Source organism: Sciurus carolinensis, chromosome 9, assembly GCF_902686445.1.
Source record: "Sciurus carolinensis chromosome 9, mSciCar1.2, whole genome shotgun sequence".
In the NCBI taxonomy this organism is placed as follows: domain Eukaryota; kingdom Metazoa; phylum Chordata; class Mammalia; order Rodentia; family Sciuridae; genus Sciurus; species Sciurus carolinensis.
This window is the reverse complement of record NC_062221.1, coordinates 71,999,708-72,019,893: the sequence shown is the minus strand read 5'-3', so window position 1 is coordinate 72,019,893 and position 20,186 is coordinate 71,999,708. Positions and strand designations below refer to the sequence as shown.

Sequence of the window (20,186 nt, the reverse complement as noted above, 5' to 3'; positions counted from 1 at the left end):
TATTTGGTAATTACAAGTGTTATCTTGGGTTTTGGTACATTATATTGTATTCATATGTGTCAGATTTTAAAAAACGGTATATTTTTTAATTGAGACATACACATTATAATTTGAGTTTCTGGATGATGGTACCACCCTCCAGAAAGTATATACATTTCTTCTGGAGATCTATACTAAGAGGAAGGCTCAGAACTACATAAGCCAACCAGATATCAAATCTTTTGGCAGTTGGATTTTATTCTGTTAAAAGTCTAAATTAATTCAAATTAATTCTTATTCCTTGATCATAGCCCTCCACAAAGGTTCTATCAAACTATACTCCCACTGGCACTGTTTGAGAATGCCTGATTTCCTACAACCTTTTTAACAATAGTTAAAATAGTTTAACAATAGTCAACCTTTTGATTTCTGTCAATTTGTTAAGTAAAAATCGTTGTGCCATTACATTAGTAGAATTTTCTTGTGTCTTCAGTGCAGATGAACAGCTTTTCCTGTATTGTGACATTTCTCTTCTTAGTCCATTTTCCTGCAGATTCAGTAACCTTTCTTGTAAAGATTTGTAAAAGCTGTTTACATATTAGGGATATTACCTTTCTCTGTGATGTAATTTGAAAGTGTTTTTTTCTGTTTTGATTTGCTTTATGACTTTGTTCAGGATGATGTTTTCACACAGATAAATTTTCGTGATTCTATTTTTTATTCTTTTTATGACTCTGGATTAGGCCTTCCTTTATGATAATAAAAATTATGTTCTCACTAATAAATTGTTTTTTATATATTAAATATTTAATCTATCTATAATTCATTTAAATATAAGATATGAAATAAATATTAAGCTATATTTTTTCCTGATGACATTGTATTAATGCCATTTTTAATACCTCTTTTCTCTGCTAATTTGGAATCAACTTTTTCAAATAATACATTTCTTTATATATTTGGCTCTGTGTCTATATTTTCAAAACTAAGTCTAGTGGAGCTCCAAACAAACTTGAAGTCATCAGTAAGAGAAAGCCCTTGAAGAAAAAACTATTTTGTGTTACCAGAGTTTTCTATTAGAAGGGATATCTATGGCAGATGTACATGCACATAGATATTAGGTATTTGGTTCTTCATTGGAAAAGTCTTGACAGGAAAGTTGACTGCAGTCACCGATGGAAGATAAGAGAGGTGGAAGGGATTTTGGGACAGCCTATTATTAGGAAAGGTAAACTGAAGCACAGTAAAAGTTAAGTTTATTTGAGCAAACAAATCATGAAATGGGGAGCTTCAAACCAGAAGTGGTTCAGGAACTCCTCGAAAGGAACACAAAGGGGAGACTCTTAAGAATGGATATAAAATTAAAACAAAGAAAATATTTCATAGGTTACAGTTACATAAGGCCTTATTAGTTTATCCTGTTGGAAAGACTCCAGTTAAATAATTACAAATTTGATGGTTTCTTCTGATTAATTGAAATAAAGTTCTGTTTTCCTTTAATATAAACATTTATAAGAAATAGTTGAAGTTTCATTTATGTCTGCAAATCAAGCAATGATAAGGTCAGTTACCTGAATTTTTGTCTGCTCAGGGATTCTTCAGGCCTAATATCCATTTTAATTTATTTTAATGCTAGAGTCCCCATATTTAATATAAGAATATATGGTTATTCTTTGACCCAAATAATTACCCTGGGAAATGGCTGATCTCAAGAACTTTTATGTGTCCCTTCTCAAGACATTGACCTGCAAAGAAAAGGGGACATGAGAATTAAGAGGCTCTGAATACGTGTCACCTGGCTTAGGAAGTGACGGTGATGAGGTCAGAGAACATATTGTCTGTGTTCTCATGGTTTTGCTCATTGGGGCACAGCCCATGCTGCAGCTTTCATGAGTAGGGGTCTCATGCCTGCAGCTCTCCCAAGCTGAAGTCTCATACTATTGGATCTGCTATTTTGGGCTTTTAATAGCTCAACTGGACGTTACCCTAGCAGAGATTTTCTTCTGATTCTGTTTTTCCAGGTCTCTACCTGGGCTCCAGGGCCTTCTAGAGCATCCTTTGATATGAAGGTGGAGGTAGCATGCCCCACAGTTTTGTGCATGGTCCAGTAGAGGTGGCAGGGCATGGACATCACCAAGATTTGCCACCTGTGCCCTCTTAAGTGGCTGCCACTATGACCCATACCTCACCTGGACTCACTCAAGCTGCATTTATATAATGGCTAAGGACCAGTGTATCAGAATATAGGGAGTAGAGACTTGAGGAAGTGAAGTACTAGGCAGCAGTGCCAAGGTTTCAGTGGAAACTGAGGTCTCTCTTGTGACAAAGTTTTGACCTTTGCACTCTGGGATGGTGATGGTAGTGGCAAGACCATTAATTTCCAAAATGCCTTTGTGGATTATTCTTCTATGGTATTGATGAATAGCATCTGGCTTCTGCCCATTCATACTGATTACCTTATCAAATAAATGACTGCTTATACACACCATTGGTATTTTTTCCTGAACATACTTTTTCATTCATTACAACATGGCCAGGCTGAAAAATTTCCAAATCTTTAAAGTCTGTTTACCTTTGAATTATAATTTCCATTCTTAACTCATTTTTTTCATATTTTACTGTAAATAGTCAAGAGAAGCCATGCTGCACCTGCTTAGATAGTTCTTTTTTCAAATATTATATTTCATCACAGAAATTGCTCTTCATAAGCAGGCTCCCATTTCCTCCAGTGTACTCTACCACCTAAAGGCTTCTGTTGTGGTTTGAATGTGAGGTGTCCCCCAAAAACTCATGCGTGACACAATGCAAGAAGGTTCAGAGGAGAAATGATTGGGTTATGAGAGCCTTAACCCAACCAGTGAATTAATCACCTGGTAGGATTAATTGAGTGGTAACTGAATGCAGGTAGAGTGTGACTGGAGAAGGTAGAGCATTGAGGGTATATCTTTGGAATAGATATTTGTATTGGGCAAGGGGAGGTCTCTCTATGCTTTCTGATCATTATGTGTGCTGTTTCCCTCCACCACACTGTTCTGCCACTGATGTCCTGCCTCACCTCGAACCCTGAGGAATGGAGCCAGCTATCTAGCTATCTATAGACTGATACCTCTGAAACCATGAGCCCCCAATTGAACTTCTGTCCTAAAATTGTTCTGGTCAGATATTTTAGTCACAGAAGTGAAAAAGTTGACTAAAACAGTTTCTTATGTAGATATGTAACTAACAAAATGGGAAACAAATATGTAACAAAGGATAACAGCTTTATTTATACTAGCAGTATGATAAAAATCCCAAACAAACAAAAAAAAATGAGTGTTTATTGGTCTGGATAGATTGTTCTATATAAATTCGATTGAATTTTATGGAAATGAAAGTGAATTATGCAACAATTTATTTTAAAATGTCAAATATATTAATATATAACATGTTAATGCTTCAAAAAACTTTTGAACTTTGGTTGTAATATTTTACAGTTCCACCAATAATTCTTTATCTTAAGAATTCAGATTTCATGATGAGCAAGAGGAAAAGGAAGAAATGAATGCAACAGGGTTGGTTGCATTCTGTTCCTTTTTAAAATAGTGAATTATATTTGCCCATAATAGTTTGACATAATCAGACATGCATAGAATTTAATTTGCTCTGTTTCAGTCTCTGGTCCTTCCTCTTTTCCCACCCTGCTCCCCCCTGTTCATCTTCTCTACCTATCTTCCTTCTATATCTTTTTTATTTTTAATTGGTTTATTATAGATATACATAAAGGCAGAATTCATTGTGGCATATATATACATGCACATAGCATAATTTTCTTGAATTCATTCTGCATTTCCTCTATTTTCCTAACCCTCCTCCTTCCCCCACAATCTCCTTATACTTCACTGATCCTGTCTCTGTATTTATGATAGCTGACCCCACTCTGTTCTTTTCCCGTAATTTGTTCTAGCTTCTGCATTTGAGAGAAACCATTCAATTGATTTTCTGAGTCTGGCTTATTTCTCTCAACAGGTTGTTTTCCATTTCCAACTATTTGCCTGTAAATGCTGTAATTTCTTTTATTCTTTATGGCTGAGTAAAACCCCATTGTGTAAATATATATCACATTTTCTTAATTTGTTCATCTATTGATGAGCAGTTGAATTAGCTCCATAATTTGGCTATTGTGAATTGTGCTGCTATAAACATAATGTGGCTGTATCACTATAGAATGATGATTTTAATTCTTTTGTATAAATACCAAGGAGTGGGATAGCTGTATCATATAGTACTTCTATTCCTAGTGTTATGAAGAATCTCCATACTGCCTTTCAGAGTGGTTGTAATAAGATGCATTCCCACCAACAATGTATGAGTACACCTATTCCTCCACATCCTTGCCAGCATTTATTATTATTTGTACTCTTTTTTATTGATTCTTTTTTTATTGATTCTACATGACAGTAGAATCCATTTTGACATAATTACAAAAGCTTGGAATATATCTTGTTCTGATTTAGCAATTGCCATTCTGACTGGAGTGAGATGAAATCTTGGTGTAGTTTGGATTTGAATTTCCCTGGTTACTAGAGATGTTGAAGGTTTTTTCATGTATTTATTGGCCGTTTATTTCCTTTGACAATTATCTGCTTAGGTCTTTTACCCATGTATTGAACAGGTTATTTGGGGTTTTTCGGGGGGGGTGTATTAACCTGTTTTTTTTTTTTTAATATATATTCTGGATATTAATTCCCTAATGGAGGAGCAGCTGGCAAATATTTTCTCCCATTCACTAGGGTCACTATTCGTACACCTAATCATTTCCTTTGCTGTGCAGAGGCTTTTTAATTTGAGAGCATCCCACTTATTGATTCCTTGTTTCGTTTCTTGAACTTTTAAAGAGGTCTTGTTAAGGAAGTTAGTGCCAGAACCAATATGATAGATTGTTGACCCTGTATTTTCTTTTAGTAATTGTTAAGAAGAAAATTGTTAAGTTATTGATCCACAGTGATTTGACTTTTGTACAGGGTGAGAGATAGGGATCTAATTTCATTCTTCCCTGTATGAATAGCCAGTTTTTCCAGTCTCATTCATTAAAAATACCTGTCTCCAACATATATTTTTGGCACCTTTGTCAAATGTAAGATGACTACAAGTATATGACTTTGACTTCTACTCTATTTCCTTGTTCTTCGAGCCTATTTTAATGCCAGTACAATGCTGTGTTTGTCACTTTAGCTCTGTTGCATAATTTGAGATCAGGTTTTATGATTAGTCCACTGTCACTCTTTTTGCTTAGGATTGTTTTGGCTATTCATCTTTTATGCTTCTTAATGAAATTTAGGACTATCTTTGGTGTTTTGATGGATATTCCATTGTATCTGTATATTGCTTTTGGTAATATGGCCATTTAAAATCATTAATTCTCCTATCCAAGCACATGGTAGTCTTTGCATCTTCTAAGGTCTTCTTCATTTTCTTTCTTTGGAGTTCTATAATTTTCATGGTAGAGATATTTCACCTCCTTTATTAGATTTATTTCCAAGTATTCTTTAGGCTGTTGTGAATGGGACAGTTTTTAAAATTTCTTTTTCAGAAGAATCACTGTTGGAGTATAGGAAAACTATTGACTTATGAATGTTGATCAGGTATCTGGTACTTAGCTATATTTATCTATCAGCTTTAGAAATTTCTTTAATGTTTTTAAGTCTTTCATCTATAGGATCAAAAATCAGCAGTTAATTGGATTTTTTTTCTATTCATATCCCTTTAATTTCTTTCTCTTGCCTGATTACATTGGCTAGAGTTCCAAAAACAGTGCTGAATAGAAATGGTAGCAATGGACATTCTTGCATTTTTCCTGATTTTAGAGGAAATTTTTTTCAGTTATTCTGTGTTCAGTACGATGTTGGTTTTGGATTTTTCACTGATAGCCTTTATACTGTTGAGGTAAATTTTTCCCGTCCCTAGTTTCTCCAAGTTGTTACTGTGAGCAGGTGCTGGATTGTATCAAGAGCATTTTCTGCATCTGTTTACATGATCATATGGTTCTTGACCTTAATTCTATTTATGTGATGAATTACATGTATTGTTTTGCATATGTTGAACCAGCCTTGCATCCCTGACATGAAACACATTTGATCATGTTGTACTGTTATCTTAATGTGTTTTTGAACATGGTTTGCCATTATTTTATTAAGTATTTATGTATATTTGTTCAGTGGAGATATTGGCCAAAAATTTCTTTCCTTGATATATCTTTGCCTGGTATTGGTATTCCTGGAATGTATTTGGGAATGTTCCTTCCCTTTTGATTTTATGGAATAATTTGAGAATGAGTTGGTCCTTATCTAATGGTCTGGTAGAACTTAACTGAAAATCCATCTGGTTGTGAACACTTTTTTGTTGGAAGGATTTTAATTACTGTTTCAATTTCATCACTTGATATTGATCTGTCTGGGTTTTATTTATCTTCCTGGTTCAATTTTCTCAGGACGTATGTGTCTAAAATCTTGTCAATGTCTTCTAGAGTTTCCATATTAGAATATACATTCTTAAAATAATTTCTAATGATCCTCTGAATTTCAAAACTGCCTGTGGTGATAGCTCCTTTTTCATCTCTAGTTTTGTTAATTTGGGTTTTTTCTCTTTCTCTTTTTGATTAGTTTGGCTAACGGTTTGTCAATCTTACGTACTTTTTTGAGGAACCAAGTCTTTGTTGCAGTGACCCTGAGTATCTTTTCAGATTTTCAATTTCATTAATTGTGACTCTGATCTTTATAATTTCCTCTCATGGGTTTCAGAATTAGTTCTTCCTTTCTACTGTTTTGAGGTAAATCATAAGCTTATTCTTTAAGAATCTATTTTTTTAAATGTAGGCACTCAGTACTAAAAGTTTTCCTCTTAGAATTGCTTTCATGCTGTCTCAGAGATTTTGATAAGTTGAATCTGACTTTTTTGGTTGTTTATAAGAATTTCTTGATTTCATCTCTCATTTCTACTTGGATCCATTCTTTATTTAAAAGAGTATTGATCAGTCTGCATGGGTTTATGTGGATTCTCTTAGTTTTTTCTGTTGATTTCTAGCCTCCCTCCATTATGATCCAACTGGTTGCACCGGATTATATCAGATTTTTAGTATTTGATAAGTCTTTCTTTCTGATGTAGAATATGGTCTATAATGGAAAAAGATCTATGAGCTGTTGAGAAGGTAAATTTAGGTGTTTTGGGGTGATTTAGTCTGTAGATGTCTATGAGAGTTGTTTGATCTATACTATTATAGGTTTGGTCTATACATAATGATTCCATGCTTGGATGACCTATCAGTGATAAGAGCATGTTAAAATCACCCAGTATTGCTGGGCGTGGTGATGCATGCCTGTAATCACAGAGGCTCAAGAGGCTGAAGTAGGAGGATTGTGAGTTCAAAGCCAGCCTCAGCAAAAGCAAGCTGCTAAGCAACTTAGCAAGACCTGTATCTAATTAAAATGCAAAATAGGGCTGGAGATGTGGCTCAGTGATTGAGTGCCCCTGAGTTCAATTCCTAGTTCCCCCCACAAAATCAGCCAGTATTATTATATTGGGGTCTATCAGAGATTTAATGTCAATAATTATTTTTAAATTTAATCAAGTGCATTGATATTTGGGGTATATATGTTTATTATCATTATGTCTTTTTGTTGGAGTATTCCCTTTACCAGAATGTAGTGGCCTTCTTTGTCTCTTCACATTAATTTTTGCTTGAAATCTGCTTTGTCAGATAAATACAATAGCTACTACACTTTGTTTTGACAAAATATTTAAATGGAATATTTGTTCCATTATTTTACCTTCTGTCTGTGGATAGCTTTCCCAAGATGGGTCTGTTGCAAACAGCATACGATGGGGTCTTCTTTTTTAAACTATTCTGATATCTATATCTTTTAATTGGGTTGTTGAGGCCATTTACATTCGGTGTTGCTATGGATGTGTGTTTGTAGATGCCTGCCAGTTTGGTTTGTTTGTTATATTAAATTATGTCAATTTTCAATTAATTGGATGTAATTTCAGTGATCTTCATCTATTTGGGAATTTTGGGTGTAGTTTAATATTGAGTAAACTTTGTTGCACTGGCTTGGTGGCTATGAATTCTTGTAGTTTATTCTTGTCATGAAAAGTTTTTATTTACTAATTAATTTTGAAAGAAAGCTTTGCTGATTTTAGGAGTCTTGGCTGGCCATTAAACAATGGGAATATCTCAATCCAGGCCCTCCTTGATTTTATTGTCTAAATTGAGAAGTAAAAAGTGAATCTTATTGGCTTGCCTCTGAACATGACCCGACATTGTTCTCTGGCAACTTTAAGTATTCTTACATTATATCAATGATAGGCATTTTGGTTTATGATTTATCTTAGAGCAATTATTTTTCTGTGTGGTGTCCTGAATACCTCCTGTATATGGATGTGTATCTCATTTCAGATATGGGGAAAGTTTTGTTACTACCTCATTGAAAATGTTCTTAATGCCTTTAGCCTATGTCTCCACATTCTTTTTGATAATACTGATTCTCCAGTTTGTTCTCTTGATGCTGTCCCAGATATCCTATATATTGTGATGGTGGTCTTTTTTTTTTTTTTTTTTTTAACTTTTATTGCACACAGAGTATTCATGTTCATATGCTCTCTCTTCAAGTCCTAAAATGTCTCTTTAAGTCCTCAAGTTCTTTATTGACAAGCCAAGGAAATCATATGATCATACGAATGTATTGATTGATATAGAAAAATCACGTGACAAAGTTCAACACTTTTTGATAAAAACTCAGAAAAATAGAATTAAATAGTGTATGGATTAAATTACTTGCCCTAAAATATATGTTCAGCTTCTGACTCCACAGCTGGTAATAAGACCTGTTCCCACCCTCCCTCAGAAGAGGTATTATTATGATGTAATTGTCAAAACTGTAATAATAAGGGATGGGGAGAATACATGGTTCAGTGTGGTTTGCATTATTATAGGGAGAGCATGGAAAGCTTTGATTCAGTGTGACTTTTGTCATTATATGATTATCTTCTCTCCTATTTAGTTTATGTTTATAGTGAAACATTATAATTTCCTCACCTCTCATTTTGGGTATGTTCTATAGGTATTTCTTTGTGGTTCCCATTGGGGAATTACATGTGAAGAGTATTAACATGTGAAGAGTATACCACTCTGATGTGATTCTGGACCAGTGCAACTTCAGGATTATACAGAATGCTACTGCCTTACCTCTCCAACTCCACCCCCTCAGTTACTGATGTCACAGTTTTACATGTATACACAATGTGTGTTCAATACCATAGAATAAAATTGGGCTTTTCTGCTGTATTATTCTATTCCATCTTGTAGAAAACAAAAATAGCACCAGCTTTTATAATTTTCATGAATTTTCCTTACCAAAGGTAAGGTGCTATGGTTTGAATGTGTGTGTCTCTCCAAAACTCTTGTTGACATTGTAACAGTATTGAGAAGTGGGCATTCAGCATGTGGTTAGGCAATGAGGCTCCAAGCCCATGTATGGCATGCTAAAGGACCTGGCTCAACTTTCATCCAGCACAGACACAAAAGAGCATTTGTCAAACTGGGTGCAGTAATGTTTGGCTGTGTTTTAATTTTTCATTGCTGTGGTCAAGACACCTGACAAGAACAAGGAGGAAAAGTTTACCTGAAGGACATGGTTTCTGAGGTCTCAGTCCACAGATGACTGACTCAATAGCTGTGGGCCCAAGGTGAGGCAGCCTTTTATGGATGAAGGGCCAAGCAGTGGAAAGCTGCTCAACTCATGGCAACAAAGGGTGAACAGAGAAGAGCAGGAAAAGGGTGAGAGGGAGAAAGTACACTTCAAAGAGATGAGAGACAAGTGACCCATTTCCTCCAGGCATGGCCCATGCCTACATGGCCCATGGTCAGTACATTTAATTTAGAATGGACCAATTAGGTTAAAAGATCTCACAATCTATTCATCTTACCTCTGAATATTCCTGTATCAACACAAAGACTTTTGGTAGGACATTTTATATCCAAATCACAAGAGGTTATAATCCTCTCTTTTCTGGAACCTGAAGCAAGAGGATCAGTGTTCAAGCTCAGCCTATGTAACTTAGTGAGACCCTATCTCAAAATAAAAAGGACTGGGGATATATCTCAGTGGTAGAGTACTTTCCTGACATGCCTGAAGACCTAAGTTCAATTACCAGTATGTCGAAAAGGAAAACAACAACAACAAAAGCGCTTAAGGGAATGAGTTCAGCCCTTCTGTTCCTTTCATCGAGGAGGATCAGCAACAAGGTGCTTTGACCTTAGACTTTCCAGGCTCCAGAATTGTGGGAAGTCATTTTATGTTGTTAAGAAATTAGCTAGTCTAAGGTATTCTATGGCAGTTACATGAAGAGATTGAGGCATCTAGGAACACCTCCAATTCTTTCCCACTACGGGAAAGACATTTTTTCAGTTTTCAGAATTTTTGGCTTCTATACTTTGTCATTTTTTATTTTGCATATATTAATGTACTGTCCTTTGCATTCCAAGTTTTTTAGTGAGAAAACTTATGAGGACCTTATGGGGAACTGATAATGAGTGCTCCCTCCCTCTCAACTAAATAGGCGTTGTTACCAAACTCCAGGGAGTCACTACCATACCTTTGACACTAGTCATTCTGTTTAAAAGAAATAGGAATTGAATAGTTTTTGAGTATAGATATGAAAATCAAAAGTTATTGCAGATAAATTGCAAAATAAAACGACTACTGAAGTATCCTACAAACTTTAATCTCGAAACATGTAAATATCAGTCTCCATAACCCACTGAAACAGAAAGCTGGTTCCTCACTTATTCTTACTTATTCTTATGAAAGTCGAAAAGGTCCTGGAGGCCCCAAAGTGAGATGATCACTGGGGCTTATGCCCAGGCATAACTGGGTCATTTCTTGCCCTAATCTCACAAGGAGCCATTGTGATGTACTGTAAATACCTGCTATAAGTGCCATGGCTGCATCTGGGTTTTTGTCCATAAGTATAGGAATCTCTTGGAGGCAACCTGTTGTACTCCCAGATAGAGTTAGCACGTTTGGTGGTTGGTGGTTGGTGATTGTGGTGTTTTACTATTGGTTTTTGATTTGGATTTCTTGTTTGTTCTGCCTGTTGCTTTTTTGGTTGTTGGTTTTGGTCTTTTACTTGGTTTTTTTTTTTTTTTTTTTTTTTTTTTTTTAAGCTAGCATCCTTAGTTGCTGTTCCAACTTAGGATGCACAACCAGAGTAGTCAGAATAGTGTAGTGCTGGGGGAACCCAGCTTCTGCTATGAGACAGTTCTGATAGACCATTATTGTGACTGAGGGACATTGGGCAGGGGGGGTGCTTCTGTCAGGTGGTACTAGCCTGCCATGTTCTCACCAGGGCAGAGGTAGCATTGAAAGTTGTGCTAAAGATAGAGGGGAATGTGTCTGTCCTATCTGAATGAGATAGGTTGATGACCCTGGAACACCAAAATGTGTTCCAGCTCTTTGAGCTCATCAAGACCATCTAGAATATCTACATGGACATGGAGCACTCAGGTGGAGGAGAGCTACGGTGTTGCATCCCAGTGGCTGGTGACCTGAAAGGAGAAGGCCTGCAGAGTGTTCAGGCAGATTGTGCATGCCCTGAACCACTGCCACAACAAGAGCATCCTGCATCTCCAACTGAAGCCAGAGAATGTGGTGGTGGATGCCATCAACATCAAACTCATTGACTTTGACCTGAGTGCCTGGTTCACTCCTGGGCAGAAGCTGAACATGTTCTGGAGTATTTGCCCTTATGGTGCCCCTGAAATTGTCCCCTGGCAGGAATATGAGGGTCCCCTAGTGGACTTCTGGAGCCTGGGTATCTCTATCTTGTGCTCACAGGGAGACACCCATTTAAGGCAAGCACTGCCAAGCAGCTGCAATAGCTAATCATTCAGGCAAGCTTCGACATTCCCCCACACCTCTCTGATAATGCACAGAGCCTAATCTAGCAAATGCTGATGGTGGACCCCATGCAGGGGCCCACTCTAAAACAGGTAATTGGGTACCCATCACTGAGCCACGCGGTCATTCAAGCAAGCCACTCCCCAAATACCCTGATTCTGTCATCATGACCATCATGTTTGACATGGGTTATGACCCCTAAAATACCTGGGTATCCCTGGAAATTAGAAAATTTGATAAGGCCATGGGTATCTACCTTATCATCCAGCACCAGAGAACCCAGAGAGAGGTTTGCATACTTAAGGGGAAGCCTGTGTGCTTTTGGTAGTTGGGCCTCACTCATTCCCTGCAGATCCTCACAGTGTCTGTGTCAACAAATGTACCAGTGAGTCTGCCTTTCCCTTGCCCTGTGAGCAGCAACAGCCTCAGGAGGCCAAGCAGTCAGGGCAGAAGCGGTGCAAGTGCCATCATGCGTGCCATTCCTCTCTGCTGCTTCCTTGTGGACCTACCCGCTCCCAGCCTAGCTTTCCAGCCTGACTCTGTGCCCTGCAGGCCTGAGTACCCCAGGCCCAGCCCCTGGATGATCCTCAGTAGGTGGGTAGCAGAAGGCCACAGCTCATCCTCCCAATGTACCTCCTCAAGGCAATCCCTTGAGAGCAGCAGGGGCTGGAGGGGGGTCACTAAAGGATTGCAACCTGCTTTCTACACCTGTGTTGCTGTGTGCCCTGCTTCCACGGATCAGCCTTAAGAAGAGTGGCTCCAATGGAAGGAGCCACAGACTTCCTAGGTTCTAAAACAGTGTGTCTCCAGTGAACATACACATGAGACAGACAGATCTATGGACAACCAGAAGACCTTGAGCTCTGAGCATTCTGAATCATGGTGCGGGCATCGGTCAGGAGTGGTCTCAAACAGCTTCAGCAATGAGGTGTGTCAACTAGCTCAGTCTTCCCCACGCGGATTCCAGCCTAAAGCACATCTGGATCCACCAGGACTCTCCTCTTACCCCACCTGCCAGAGACATCAAAGACTCTTTTTCCCTGGGACACTTCCCTCTGCCCTGCTCTTCTCTGTCTTTCTTCCTGTGCTTCCAGAAGAGCATAGATGGTACTTACTAAATTTCTGCTTATCACAAATTGTATTAAGAAATTGATGTTCCAGGGATTTTTTTTTAAAGGACAGTTTAAAAATAGAAGAGAAGAAAAAAAAAAGAGAGAGAGAGAGAGAAAGGCCTTAGGGCAATGATAGGAACCCAGCAGCCATCCTGTCCAAGGCCTGGACCACTGTGCCTCCCTCTCCTGTTCAGTGTAGATACTCACGAATGTTAAACCAGTGTAGATGGGGACTTGCTCCCCTTGACCTATTGTAGACAGAGATCCTCCCCTTGAGTCACCGTAGACTTGATTCTGTTTGAGCTGATTGCTTTGGCCAGAAGGAATCACTTTCTAGGTCTTCAGGCCCCTCCCTGAGGTGTGTGGACACAGTGGGTAGCAGCTGTTTAAGAAGACATATATCTAAGAAGGTCGTAGAAACATCACAGTGTTGTATGGCTTTATGTCCATAATTTTACTTTCAGGAAAATGAGAGGTAGGCCAGTGGGCAGGGATGGGCCTGCCTGTATCAGTGGCTGGGTGCTTCATTGCATGCCATGTAGCCTGCCCACCCCATATCTCCTCTTGGTTGCTGCTAAAGTTGATTAGAGAGAGCAGATGGAATTTGGGGAGTGGAGATGTGAAAATGCCTGTGGATGCAGAGTATACCCACATGACATTGCTATTACCTTTGGGCTCTATTGACATTGAATTTTGTAAGTGAAGTGCACACAAATTGACAGCAAAGAATCCTCAGGTCAGTCGGGATGGGAGGCTGTGGGTATCTTCCAGCTCTGGCATCTCCAAAGTCTGGGACTCCCAGAACTGCTCAGGCAGCTCATTCCTGCCCATAGTGGTTAGACATGGATACCTTAAAAAAACAAAACAAAACAAAAAAGTGTATCTCATTTGTCATATTGATAGTTTGCCATTTTTGTGGAGGACCCTACTTGAGAAATTCCCAGAAGCTTAGAAGTTTTTCAAAAAGAAAAACGTCTTTGAGTATTTTTCTAAACAATAAATCAAGAGTGATAAATTCCTCTGTGGTTAAGCCACTTCCCAGCTTGAGGCAGGGGCATACTATGTGAGTCAGGAAATGGAAGATTTTGAATCCAGCCTTGTCTTAGGGACTAGATTGTCTATATGCTGCCTGAAATCTTATAGTGTGCAGAAGATTCTGGGAGGTAGGAGGGACATAAAGAGGGTCATGGAGGAGTGTGCCCAAGGAGGAAGCTCAGGGCCAACTTGCTTACTCCAAACTCATAGCCTGACAGCCATAGTAGGTATACAGGAACCCTCAAAGAGGAAAGGGAGGCAGTATAGAGGAGGAATTCCTTTTGTGCATTTTGTGTGGCTGTCTGTGGAGTGGAATGACAGGGTTTTCTGGGCTCTTTTCCTCTATACCTTCCAGTGGGTAGGGCTTAGACTTGTCAGGTAGATGTTCTTCCTGTTATTACTAGAAATAGAAGCTGACCTTCCTACTAGTGTACAAGGTGACTCTCCAGGTAAGAAGAAAGGGTGCTTTTACTATGTTATTCAGGCAGGTGAGCCCCTTCATGCTGAAGCCTTTCCATCAAGAAGCCCTCAAATCTTGAACTCCATTCCTATAGCCACCATCCCTATTCTACTCTTGGTCCCTAATGCCTGTTCTCCCCAAGTTCTCCTGTGGTCCACAACATCCTGTGGTCTCTTCTTGCCTACTGGTCACAAGCACTGTCCAGAGGGTGGGTAGGATGAGTGTTTGGGTCAGTGCAATTTCAAAATATGCAGGAGGTCATGGGCAGAAGTCCCACAACCCAGAAGTGACAACCATCTTCACAACCCTGGACAGATACAGGCCTCGGTGTGCACAGTGAGTGTGAGACCTTGACCCTGAGTGATACTGTGCATAGGGTGTGAAGGAAACCTAGTATTCACCCCACCCTCATGATTCAGGATGTAAGTGCCAGAGCATCTCTTGTCTCCCTTCATGATCTTTCAATATTGTATTTTTTTTATGTTATTAACTGAAACAATTTATATTATAGCACAGTGTTGTGTTAGCACAGAGGATGCTGTATAGGGGTGGTGGATGAGAAGCCCATCAATGCCCCTGCCAGGTTCCTGAGGTCCCTGCTGCCCCCATGGAAGCTACTGCTTTCTGACCATGTAGAGGTGGTGTTGCCTGTGTGGGTGCAGTTCCCATTGCCACACTTGTGGAGCCCACGTGTGTTCTTTCCTGCCCATCTTGTTTGCTGGGATGTCTTTGTTTTTGGCCTGTTTGCATGGCCTGAGGTATATTTGGGTGGGAATGTCAGTGTAGGGTAAAGCTGGTCAGCCTGGAGATTATCATGTTGCCAATGTCTGAGGCAGATACACCTCCTTTGCCAAAAGTAGAATCTGAGATCCTCAGGACAAGTGTTTCCTTGCTGTCTGAAGACAAGAAAAGAGGATAAAAGTAAAAGGGGGAAAACAAGAAAGAAAACTCTAAAATTTTTACATAACAATGTTATCCCATCATGGCACCTCAATGAGGTGGGGAGAGTGAATGATTGCAATCTATGCTGATCAAATCCTCTCTTTGGATTTTCTTAAAAAAAAAAAAAAAAAGTGAAGTCTTTGGTCATTCACCCCTTAGTTCTTTCTGTTGTCCTGCTCCTTGGGTGATTAACAGGATTGAATTGTTGGCCAAAGCTAGCTGGAATTCCTCTCATCTGCTTTGGACACTGGAACGTGCTAGCATGGAATGCAGAGATCAGTTGACAAAGACTCTCATAGTGCAGGGCAAATATTGTCATTGTGGCACATTAACAAGCTAAGTCAGAATGCTGAGCTCACTAAATAAAAATTCTGTCTGTAACTTTTTGACCTACATGTTCTAAGGACAGGGAAAATGGCAGCACATCCCTGGACACCACCGTAGGTGGTGAGAGGCTATGGCTCTTCTGGGAGGCAGGTTACCAGGTTTCATACATACTGTCCACTGCCAACATTATCAGTCCTCTCATACTTGATTCTCACAAAAATTCACTTGGGACTCTTCACTCCCCAAGACTGTTAGCAGGTTTCCTGAACCACCAGTTTCAAAGGTAAGCATCTCCTGCTCTCCTCCATGTTATTGTCTGTTTTCCTGTGGCATAGAATTTTCAATGGGTTGTGTCAGTGTCTCTCCTTTGGTCCATACTGTCTCAAGAAGCAGCCATTACTATGTTAGTGCAGTGAAATTGTCATAGAGTTCAGAGTCCCAGAGATAAGAAAATTCTTGGGTCTCTAATCCCCAGAGGCGTCAACTCAGACAATAGGACTCTTCTCAAGTTAGCTCCTGATGATAGTTCCATGAGAATATTCTGGGAAGTTTAGAGAACTTCTCCAGAGCCAGGTTGCTGTGCAATCCCCAGGTCTCTTAACTTGTTTGCACCTTGTCTGCAAGGTGCCCAGTTCTGCACTAGTGGAGTTCTCTGGGACCCTCCCTCTTCCAGAGAGTTATTTCCCCTCCTGCTGCCTTGATACCGTGTGTTAAGTGGTGTGGCACTTTTTCTCCCACTCTTCTATTTTCCAAAATCTATAGACTTCTTCCGGTCTTTCTCTCTACTGTTCTCTTCTATTGCTCTGCTAAGGCCACCCAGCTCAACAAGCAGCTATACTCCTATTGTTTTGGTTCTGCTTGTGGAGAAGCAGGACATGTGCTCAGTGCCTCCAATCTGCCATCTTCCAACATCTATCTGCTACTTATTTTTGTATGTTGATTTTGTACCCTGAAACTTTAATAAATTCTTTTATTCTAACATTTTCTAATAGTCTTTAGGATTTTGTGTAAATGAGATAATGCCATCTTAACAGACATTTTAATTTCTTTCTAATTTGTCTTTTATTTCTTTTTCTTACATAAGTTCTGTATGACTTTGAAATACTATGTTAATACATTAATGAGAGTGGGCATCCTTGTCTTCAGGAAAAGTCTTCACCTTTTCACTTTTGAATATAATTTAGCTATGGACTTATCTGTGATAGATGGCTTTTATGATGTTGAGATAAATCCTTATAAACCCAATCTGTTATGAGTTTTTATCATAAAGAATGATGAATTATGTCAAATGCTCTTTGAGCATTTGTTGAGATGATGATATGATTATTATCCATCATTCTATTACTGTAGTATATCACATTTAGTGACTTGCATATGTTGAACAATCCTGGACCCTAGAGATAAACCATTTTATCATGGTATATAATTATTGAATTTACTCATGAATTTAGTTTTTCTATTGAGGAATTTTGAATCCATAGCCATCAGGAATATTGTCCTTTTATTTTATTCTGATGTTCTTGTCTAGCTTTGGTATAAGGGTAGTGCTGGCCTTGTAAAATGTATCTGAATGTGTTTCTTCAGTTTTTCTGAAGGATGTTAAAATGATTGGGATTGGGATTTTTTTTTTTCTGTGTGGTAGAATTCTGTGTAGCAGTAATACCATGTATTCCTCGAATTTACTTTCTTGGGAAGGTTTTGCTAACTCATTCTCTTCCTGTGTTTTTATTTTGTTTAGATTTTATCTTTAGTGGTTTTGACTTGACGAGATTTTGTTTATATGATTTTTTCATTTCTCCTAGTTTCTCCAATTTGTTGGCGAATAAAAGCTAACTCTAGTCACTAATAATGAGCCTCTGTTTTTCTGTGTAATCAATTTTAATCCCTTTAGTTCATTTATAATTTTTAGTTATAAGCAGTCTACTTTAGCATGATATTAGCTCAAACTCAATTTCATGCCAAAGTTCCTCACTTTTAACTGTCACCTTCTACACACATTTTGTTGTTGATATCACAAGTCACATCTTGTTATATTGTGTTATATTCCATTGACAAAATATTTTAGCTATATTTTTATACTTTTATCTATTAAACTTTCCCCTAGAATTAAAATTTACACATCACCATTTCTGTAGCAGAACATTGTGAATTTGAATATAAATTTATCTTTACCAGTGAATTTTCTGCTTACACACCTTTTCATATTATATTAGCATCCTTCAATTTTGGTTTTAAGAATCCCCTTTTGCACTTCTTATCAGACAAATATAGGGGTGATGAACTACATTGCTTTTGTTTGTTTGGAAAAGTCTTTATATCTCATTTCTAAAGGACAACTTTTCGGATATATTATTGTTGACTGGTAATTTTTTTCTTTTAGCACTTGACTAAATCATGCCACTCTCTGGTCCTATGTAGTTCCTGCTGAAGAGTCTGTTTATACTAATGTGGATGTTCCCTTATACGTGACGAGTCACTTCCGCTATTTTCAAAGTTCATTGTCTTTGACGTGGCACTTCAACTATAATGCGCCTCAGTGAAGTCATCTTTGGACTGAATCTAATGGAGTACTCTGAATTTCATGCATCTTGATGTGCATATTTCTCCCAAGATTTGGAATGTTTTCAGCTATTATTTAAATAAGCCGTCTGCCCCCTACTTTCTTTCCTGTTATACAAACTGCCCTAATCCCACCATTGGTTCCCTTGGTGGTGTCCCATATGTCTTCCTCTAGGTTTTTTTCCCTTCTTTTTCATTATTTTTACTTTTTTCTCCTTTGAGAAAGGAAAAATTCAAAAGATGTGTATTCAAGTTTGCACATACTTTCTCTACTTGATCAAATCTTCTACTGAAATTTACTATTGCTTTTGTCACTTCATTCATTAAATTCCTCAGCTCCAGAATTTGTTTCTCTTTTTATGATTTCTATCTCTTTTGTGGCCTCTCATTTTTTCCAAGTATTATTTTCCTTTGTTTTTGAATTATCTGTCTTCTTTGTCTTGCTAAGTCTCTATAAAATAATAATTTTGAACTATTTTTCATAGAATTCATAGATCTCCATTTCTTTGAGTTAGTCCTTGGTAGTAGTCATTACGTTCCTTTGCTGGTGATATAGTTCCTCACCTTTTCATGTTTCTTGTGGTCTTGCATTGATGTCTGCATTTTAGGAACCACGCTGCAAACACACAAATCTGGGTTTCCAGTTTCCTTTGACTCTGCTATGCTGAAGTCCCAAGATGGCTCCTGGATTAACTCTCTGTGAATGATTGATAAACTCAGGGCGAATGTTTTTTACATCCGCTAAATGAGTCCAACAGTTTGTGGTTCAGCCAAGGCAGACTGCCCCTCCGTGTCAGGATTTTTCACACTAAGCCTCTGGGAGAAGCATTATTCCTGAAGCTTGAGTTCTGGGTAGCAGAGTTAGAAGAAATGTTGCCTCACTCTAATTTGCCATCTTGCCCCCACCCCCAAAACACACACTTAATTTGTATGCCAAGGTTCTGCATGTGTATTATTTACGTTATCTGATGTGCCACCCTCAGCACCACTCAAATGATAGGTATTCCATTAGTACTACAGTCTTCTAAACAAACCCCACAAGTCAATTTTCAGAAATATACTGACGGTGCATGTGCACTGAGAATTCTAGGCTCATGGCTCACAGTGCATAAGAAGACAAATACACATTCACATGCCATTGGTGAATATTGTTGCTGCTCTGTTTACCTTTTAAGCAGCGTGACAAACAATTATACTATGCAATAATTATGGAATAAAAGGCTACAAACCAATTTTTGGACTGAAAAAAACAGGGTTCAACAATTATGTTCTGGCAATTTTGCAGTGAAGTATAGTGAAATATACCTTCAAGTGACTAAAATACCTTCTTAGAGGTGTTTTAACTAAATCAGGAGATGCTGGTTATAAACTGATTAAATGGTGTTTGTCTTTTAATTAGTGGGACACCATGCAAAAATTGAGAAAAAAAAATTCGTGAATGAGAGTTGTATCTCCTTTATGTATATCATAGTAGCAAAATGTTAAATATGTGAACTAACTTTAATTTTTCTCTGTTTAAGAAAATATGACATTAATTGGATCATAATAATTACAATTTTATTTGAGGAAGGTATCTAATTACATATCTAAGACTTTGTATCTATTAAAGTGTGGCATTTCTTGATCTTTGTGCCCCTTGCATACTAAAAAGATTTTGTGTCATTCTGCCATACAAATAGAAGATCAAGTTAAAGAGCAGATTGGGTAATAACTACTTACCTGATAAGGTGTTCTTGCAGGTCATCCTTATTTTTTGTAGTAAATGTTCATGGTTAATATACTAGGTCATTCTATCCAACCTTTCCTGACTAAGATACCATGCTGCCTAACCTCCCCAAC

The 20,186-nt window shown here is 38.1% G+C and overlaps 1 protein-coding gene across 11 annotated transcripts in view; it reads left to right on the top strand.

Annotated features, from left to right (window-relative positions):
• Nucleotides 1-20,186, top strand: part of Stxbp5l (syntaxin binding protein 5L) — a 424,978-nt gene that overhangs the window by 293,499 nt on the left and 111,293 nt on the right. The window lies entirely within an intron of this gene.